The sequence below is a fragment of the Equus quagga genome, chromosome 10, assembly GCF_021613505.1.
Source record: "Equus quagga isolate Etosha38 chromosome 10, UCLA_HA_Equagga_1.0, whole genome shotgun sequence".
In the NCBI taxonomy this organism is placed as follows: Eukaryota; Metazoa; Chordata; class Mammalia; order Perissodactyla; family Equidae; genus Equus; species Equus quagga.
Genome location: NC_060276.1, coordinates 103779382 through 103788143, shown reverse-complemented (window position 1 = coordinate 103788143; position 8762 = coordinate 103779382).

The window sequence follows — 8762 nt, the reverse complement described above, 5'->3', positions numbered from 1 at the left end:
CCCTCCCCTCAGCCCCTGATAACCACCATTCTACTTTCTGTCTCTACGAATTTGACTACTCTAGGTAGTTCATGTAAGTGGAATCATACAATATTGTCTTTTTGTGACTGACTTATCTCACTTGCATAATATCCTCAAGGTTCATCCATGTTGTAGCATGTGACAGGATTTTTCCTTATTTTTTGAGGCTAATATTCCATTTTATGTATATACCACATTTTGGTTGTCCATTCAGCTGTCGATGGACATTTGGGTTGCTTCCACATCTTGGCTATTGTGAATAATGCTGCTATGAACTTGAGTGTGCAAATATGTCTTTGAGACCTTGCTTTCAATTCTTTTGGATAAATACCCAAAAGTGGAATTGCTGGATCATATGGTAATTCTGTTTTTAACTTTTTGAGGAATCTCCATACTGTTTTCCATAGCAGTCGCACCTTTTTACAATCCCACCAACAGTTTACAAGGGTTCCAATTTCTCCAAATCCTTGCTAACAATTGTTATTTTCTGTTTTTAGATCGCGGCCATCCTAATGGGTGTGAGGTGGTATCTCATTGTGATTTGATTTGCATTTCTCTGAGGATTCATGATGCTGAGCATCTTTTCATATGGTTGTTGGCCACTTATATATCATCTTTAGAGAAATGTCTATTCAAGTCCATTGCCCGTTTTAAATCAGGTTATTTGATTTTTTTGTTGTTGAGTTATAGGAATTCTTAATATATTCGGGATATTAACCCCTTATCAGGTATATGATTTGAAAATATTTTCTCTTATTCCTTAAGTTGCCTTTTTACTCTGTCTCTTGTATCCTTTGATGCATAAAAGCTTTTAAGTTTGATGTAGTCCCATTTGTCTATTTTTGCTTTTGTTGCCTGTGCTTTTAGTGTCATGTCTAAGAAATCACTGTCAAATCCAACGTCAGGAAGATTTTCCCCTATGTTTTCTTCTACATGTTTTATAGTTTTGGGTTTTGCATTTAGGGCTTTAATCCATTTTGAACTAATTTTTGTATAGGTGTAAGATAGGGGTCCAACTTTATTCTTTTGCATGTGGATATCCAGTTTTCCCAACACCATTGTTGAAGAGTCTGTCCTTTCTCCTTTGAGTGCTCTTGGCACCCTTGTTGAAAATCATTTGACCATATACATAAGAGTTTATTTCTGGGCTCTCTATTCTATTCTATTGATCTATATGTCTGTCTTTATGCCAGACCATACTGTTTTGATTACTGTAGCTTTGTAATATGTTTTGAAATCAGGAAGTGTGAGTATTCCAAATTTGTTCTCTTTCAAAATTGTTTTGGCCTTTCAAGGTCCCTTGAGCTTCCATGTGAATTTTAGGATTTTTTTTTCTATTTCTACAAAAACTCACATTGGGATTTTGGTAGAGATTACATTGAATGTGTAGATCACTTTGGGCAGTAAAGTGACATCTTAACAATATTAAGATGTCATGAACACAGGATATCTTTCTATTTATTTGTCTCTTTATTTTCTTTCAGAGGGTGTTTTGTGGTTTTCAGTGTATAAGTCTTTCATGTCTTTGGTTAGTTTTATTCTGAAGCATTTTATTCTTTTTGATGCTGTTTTAAATGGAATTGTTTTCTTTTCTTCTTCTTCTTCTCCTTCTTCTTTTTTTTTTTTTTTCCTGAGGAAGATTCGCCCTGAGTTAATATCTGTTGCCAGTCTTCCTCTTTCTGTATGTGAGCTGCCACCACGGCATGGCCATTGACAGATGAGTGTTATAGGTCCACACCCGGGAACTGACCCTGAGCCACTGAAGCGGAGCATGCCAAACTTAACCATTAGGCCACTGGGGCTGGCCCTGGAATTGTTTTCTTAATTTCCTTTTCAGATTATTAATGTATAGAAATGCAACTGATTTTTGTGTGTTCATTTTGTATTCTGCAACTTTGCTGAATTTGTTTATTAGTTCCCACAGTTGTGTGGGTTTTTTTAAATAGGGCTTGAAGTACAAATTTTTTAAAAGGCAGACTTAATGTAAGAACAAAATATTAATGTATGACTGAAATTATGAGTCTCTAAATAGTTCTTGTGAAAGTAAGTTGAATCCTCACTAGAGAGGGAGTTTGTCCAAATTCCAGTAAACCTGAAATTCATGGCACCATCTATTTTCCCCCTTGAGATAAAAAAGAGTGGACTAATTGTACAATAGTTACCATTGTCCGTTACATAATGGAAGAAAGTGGGTGGACTTTGTCAGTTAAGTCTGTTATAATATTCATGCATGTGACATTTTTGTTTTCAATGACATTTCTATTCCCTTACCCTTCTAGGGAGATTTCTGATAACTATAAATAGTTGTGATCATGCCAGTGCAGGATATAAAACACTCTGGCAGGGCTTCTGGAGACTTGTGATTACAGTGAGTATATTGTACATGTGTTTCAGCCTCACAAGTACAAAGTTCATGGCAAGGGATGGGGGTACTAGTAAAGGAAAGGGTCCGACCTTGAGGTTCATCTTATGGGTCAGTGCCAGGCACTGTCTAATGAGGCTCTTAGATGTACAGTGAAAGAAACAGCCAGAAATGTGTTTACAAAATCTCATGTTTGAAAGTAAGAATCTCTAGTTCAACAGATTTCTTGCCTATGAACATTCAACTTGGAGATTGTTGGCATTCTTAGAGGTAAATGTCCATGTGGAAGAACCAAAAGCGTTCTTATTTTGCTACAATTGGAAAGAGTTACTTTTACTTGGAAAAAAGTATTCTGAGACATTGATTCCAAACCTTTTGGGAATCATGGCAACATTATTGGGTTAATTTTAGATATATCCTATTCTGAATCCATCAGAGTTCTTAGTTGCCAACATCAGAATCTACTCCCACTAGTTTAAGGAGTTTATTCAAAATATTAGATAGCTTTCAGAGCCTTGGTGAGGGCCGGAGAGCCAGGTTTGGAGGCTACACAGCCAGAGAGGCAGGCAAAGCTCCTAACTGCTCCACGCACCTGTTCCAGAGGAAGCTCCCTGCCTCACTACTTATGACCCTAGATACACCATTCAGCTCTGAGTCCATAGCACCCAGCTCAATTTGTCATCATTTAAAAAAAATTAATGAATTTGGATTTGAAAACCTTAAAACAGTCTTGGGTACGTAATGGGCTATAAACTTTCCTTACCGATGTTTGAGGCAAGGCTTTCTGTTACTTGCATCCCAAATTACCCTAACTGGCAGGCATCTGGGTCCCTTTCAGTCTCCCTTGCAAGAGCCAGAGTTGAGCCACACCCTGAGGATCCCTCATGGAAGTTCTGGAGGCAGAGAGGGATGATGAGGAGCTTCCCAAAAGGACTGTGCCTGGGAGCCGATGAGGGGAACATAGGTTCATCTTATAGGTGAGTTCCGGGCATCCCAAACTGGCTTAGGTTTGGGGTTGGTTTTGACCACCCTCAAGCAGAGGCTGCCCTGACATGCTGCTCTCTGAGGAAAATAGAGGCTCAAAACAGGAACCCAAACTGCCCAAGGAAAGGGCAGAGGATCGAAATTCACCTTGGAGCTGATCCAGAGACAAACCAGAGGCATCACTTCTAGAGAAAAAAGGGCTACTCCCACTGCTCATTTTCTCTCTGTGTTTCTTTGTGTAGTCACAGAAGTCACTGCTTATGTAATCTGAAATACAGGTACCATGCACATCTGCTAATCTGACTGTGGAAACATTAAATCTAATGTCACTCAGCACTTTGGAAAGGAAAGTGGGATTAGACTCTACACTTCAGACTTGCAAGTCGGGCGTCTGTGCCCTATGGTGTTTGCATGGAAATTGAGTTTGGGTTAAGAGTAGTTTGGTTATCCATTCATTATGTGCATGGAGTTTTCACAAATGTGTACATCGCCCTATCAAAGACTTGCTGGTCAGTCAAATAATAGACCCTTATGTGAGAGTACCTGGTACCTGGTAACACACTACTCCGGTAAATGACAGTCTTCTGCTGACTTTGACCAAACGGCCCTTATTTCCACTGAGATCAGAGACTGCCTTTCATTTGCTTCCCCGAAGTGCAGAAAATGAATTATTTGAGTGACGGCCATGGGGGTGCACCTAGATCTACCTTGGAGAAAGAACTTCCCACTCAGCTGTAAAGAGTGCAGTTAGCTGTGAGTACTTTCAGCCAATGATGGGGTATGATGGACTGAGTGTCTGTGTCCCCTCAAAGTTCACATGTTGAAACGCTAACCCCCAATGTGGTGGTATTAGAAGGCGGAGCCTTTGGGAGGTGATTGGACCATGAGGGCGGAGTCCTCATGAATGGGATTAGTGCCCTTATAAAAGGGACCCCAAGGAGCTCTCTGATCTCTTTCCTCCATGTGAGGCTCAAAGGGGAAGTTGGCAGTCTGCAACTTGGAAGAGGGCCCTCACCAGGACCCGACCATGCTGGCACTCTGATTTTGGACTTACAGCCTCCAAAACTGTGAGAAATAAATTTCTGTTGTGTAAGCCACCCAGTTTACGGTATTTTGCTATAACAACCTGAATGGACTAAGATCCAGGCATGGCAGGGTCCTAAGGCCCGGACATCTCTGCCCAACATGGGACTCCGCTAATGGGCAGTCTGTGCTGAGGGCTGCAGCATGGTCTGAGGCTCCCCCTGCCCGCTTCTGCTTTCCATGCCCCACACCCACGTGAACTTCCACGAGCGTCAGAGCTGCATTGTGGTCTGAAGATTTTCCCACCCAGTCTGGCTCCTTCTCCTTTTATTTTTCACCAGTGTTACTCTCTCCCTCTCCCCAAATAAACCTCTTAAACTCCTAACTCTGTCTTACCATCTGCTTCCTCGAGGTCCCAACTGACGTAAGTTGCATTCTCTATTTTCTCCATTCCTAGAAAAAAATATTCAGACTGTTTTTTCCATTCCTTCACACAGTGATGGGAAATTTAATTTTTCTTTATTCTTCAAACCCTCTCTATTCATTTATCCCTCCATTTCAAGGAGTGCAGAGGTCTGGGTTCACTTCTTTTCTCTGAATCTCAAGTTCTAGAAAGTGGAGCCAAAATGACTGCCTTGGATTTGTTGTGAAATAATATGCGGTACTGCTTTGATAATGTACAACACTGAAAAAAGTTACTGCTCAGGAAGCAGGCATGACCAATCAGTAGACAGCCTACACGGGCCGCTATTCACCCTTAGAATTGCAGAATTTCACAATCAGAGACTTTACAAGTTTTTTTTAGTGGTTTTTACTTTCTTTGGGTCTCAGAGCCCATCATGAAAGCCAGGGACACTCTTCATGCAAGTCTGCATGCATTTTCAGAGTACCATCCGTGGACCCCAGATTAGGCATCCTGAATCCTAGCCAAGCCAACCCCTCGTTTTCAAGAGGTAAATGGAGGCCTAATAAGATGAGATGACTTGTGCAAGATCTTCTGAGTCTCAAACCAACATAGAGGATGAGGGCGAGGAGGGGACAGGTCTGCTCCAGCCTGTCAAGAGTGTTGAATTGAAAAGACATTATTGGTGGGTGTGGATATCATTGCTGGACTCCCGTCGCTAATTTGTCACTGCAGGGACAAGGTTTAGATTCTCCCCCCTACCTTAACCTGTCTCTAATTCTGGGACCTTGGGCAAATCACGCAACCTCTCTGGCTTCAGTATCTCCATCTCTAAAACCCCTGGAGAATTGATCTTGAGCCTAAGAATGAGGTACCATGGATTGGGCACTCCACTAAGTGTTGCATGTGCACTATCTCATTTAATCCTCACAACCACACAATGAAGCAGATACTCTCATTCGTTTCATTTTATGGATGAGGAAACTGGGCCTGAAGGGGTTCAGAACTTTGCCCAAGGGGGTGAAAATCAGAGCTCCCATTTGAGTAGAGCACTGGCTAATACGAGGGCACTTGCTCTTAAATCCTGCCTCTCATCTTTACGGAAAATTCCAGCTTTAATACTCTATTGTTCTCTGATTCAACCTTGATACCTCAGTGGGAATTGAGTGCCCTGTTTGTCCCTGTAAGACCTATAATTGCCCACAAAACTGCACCCTTTCTGGTCTCAGCCCAGCATGGTGTAATGACATTTGTCCCTATTTAATGGGGACGAGTGTGAGGATTAACGAGGCAATGATTGGTAAGTGTTTTGAACCTATTTAATAAAAGCTTGTTCTCGTGGGCTTCCATATGGGAAAAGAATTATTTTTAATAGGAAAGAGAAACTGATGGGCACTCAATGGCAGGTATTGTTTTGTTTTTAGACCATGGTCTCTTAAATCAAGAGCTATCATTTTGTTTAATGATTTCCAACCTGAATAAGCAGTATAACAAGTGAGCCTCAAAATCGCTTAGTCAACCAAAAGGCAAACATTTTTGTAACCAGGAGATAGAGGAGCTGTACAGCCTTTAAACAATATAATCTGAGAGTACCCCCTGCCATCTTACCAACTAGCAACATGAAATACGTGGGTTTTAATCATTACGCTGTGATAGCTGGAACAGCCAGCTGATGGGAAGCTTAAATCGAGTTTATTCCTGGGGGGGAAGATAAGCTTAGAACCACGTGGTGTGTTTATTTTATTTATATGCTTTCAAATCAACTGCAGGGGATTAAGAATTCCAACGCTATAAACATTGCAATCAAGTAACACCCTCTCCTAAAAATGAGACGCTAAGCCCCCTGGAAGATACAAACGGGGCCCATGGAAGCAAAGTTAAATGCAAGGGCCTGGCTTCTAGCTCTTTTCGTGTTCAAAGGAGGCAACAATACGCACTTTGGGCCAGACCCTAGGTCTGCTAACACCAATGCCATTGCTCCCTGGGCATTCATTGCGTTAGAGGTTTTAACACCCTCCATGCCGCAGTCTCCGTTAGGTCTCCCCTGCCTTCTGTCTCAAGGCACCTTGAACTTATCTGCATAACCTTATGCATAATTTTTCATCGTTCCTTGTTAATATCTGCCTCTCCCACCATACTGTAAATTCCATTTGGTGTATGCAATACCTCATGCAGAGTCTGGCACAGAATAAGTGCTCAATAAATACTTGTGGATTTGTGTGTTCTTGTGGGTGATGGGGAGAAATGGGTGAGAATCGGAAAAACAATTTTAATAGGATTTAAAATCATCTTTCATCTTTATCTCTCGATAAAAACACATGTTACCCAGCTAGATTTCTGTTTCAGAAATTTGTGCTGCAGGAGTCTATGTGGCTTCTGGAGGTGATTTGAGGAAGTTCAGAATATGTTCCCAGTGGCTCTTTTATCATCACTGCGCTCCTTGGCATGCGGGGAGCCTGCAGCAGAGTGGGGAAGTCTGTGAAGTTTGTCTTCAGTCCTCTCATGCCACTTAGTTCATGCCCAAGGCCATCTGCATACAGTGCAGTGGCAAAAAGTGGGACTTAGAGTCAGAAAGGTCTCAGCTCAAATCCTAGTTTCACTATTTACTGGCAGTGTGGTTTCAGGCTATCATGGCAGCTTTGAAAGTGTGCCACTGGGACCACCTGCTTTGGGAGCACAATTGACTGAGGTCCCAGCTCCTGCCTCTCTGGATCCACTGCTGCATTTGCACCCAGGCTGTGCTTCCCGACCAGCACGGTCGGGATACTAGTGCAAGCCATTCCTGGGACATGTGGGACTCCTTCAGTGGACCACTGTGGCTTGAGGACTCCTCATGGGCCTGGCTGAGGCTTTTGGAGAGCCTCACTGCAGCCCAAGACTCTTCCTTTGAAGTCCTGCTCCCTTCCGGCTCTCCTGCATATGGGCCAGACCAGCATTGCCATCTGAAGGCTTGGCCTGCACTCTCCTGCTCCCTCTCCCTGAGTCCTTCACAGGCATTTCTCCTACAAATCTCTTGCACATCTAATCCCATCTTGGCTTCTGCTCAGAGGACCGGATGAATTCACACAGTTAGTCACCTCACCTCTCTGTGACTCAATTTCCTCATCTGTTCATTGGAGGTAACATAATCTCCCTTTAGGGTTGCAGTGAGGATCAACGGAACTCAGAAAAGTGTCTGGCACCCTGCCACACAAAAGCTATCATTAATTCCCAGCTTTTTGCCTTCATCTTGCCCAGTCTTGCTCCTTCCTGTTGACACTCTGTCTCTATCAAAGTATCTTGTAGCTCTTCCCTTCTGGTCCCAAGGTATCAACTAGCTGATGTTCCTCCATTCGCTTGTGTTATAATGCACTAATGACAGCAGCGTTTTAACTTGGGTTCTCTGTGGCATAACCTTTAAGTCATTCTAACGATGGAACAACTTAAAGAAATCCTGAACTGGTGGCATATCATTAGCACCCTCCTGAGCCCCCTTTCTGCCTCTCTGTTCCTGCCCTCTCAGTGGTGGGAGGAATAGTCTTCAGCTGTCTCTTTTCCGCCCCTAGTAAAGGCTGTCGTCAGGGAGGACATGCCAGTGGGAGCTCCTTATGTCTACTCTGGATTTAGCTGCCTATTTCTCCTGCCCACTGGATGGGCCTGCCCTGGGCAGCTGGGAGCAGGAGCGCTGAGGCTCCCAGTCGCATGGCTCTGACTGCCTCTCCACACTGCTCTGGAGCTTCCTAGTAGCGCTCCATTCTCAAATGGCAGTCCCTCCCGTCTAGATTGGGCCTGAAGTTCTACTTGCACCAAAGAGGTTGACCAAATAGGACAGAGCTTGCTCATTCCTCCAAGCACACATGCTTCAAGCACAGCACGTAGAAAGATGTGTTTGGTAGACAGGATGGCCTTAGTGTAGGCAGATGAAAGGCAAAGTCCACTCTATCCTCTGATGTCTGACCCCTCAAAATGTCTCCTTTGCTACCCACACCC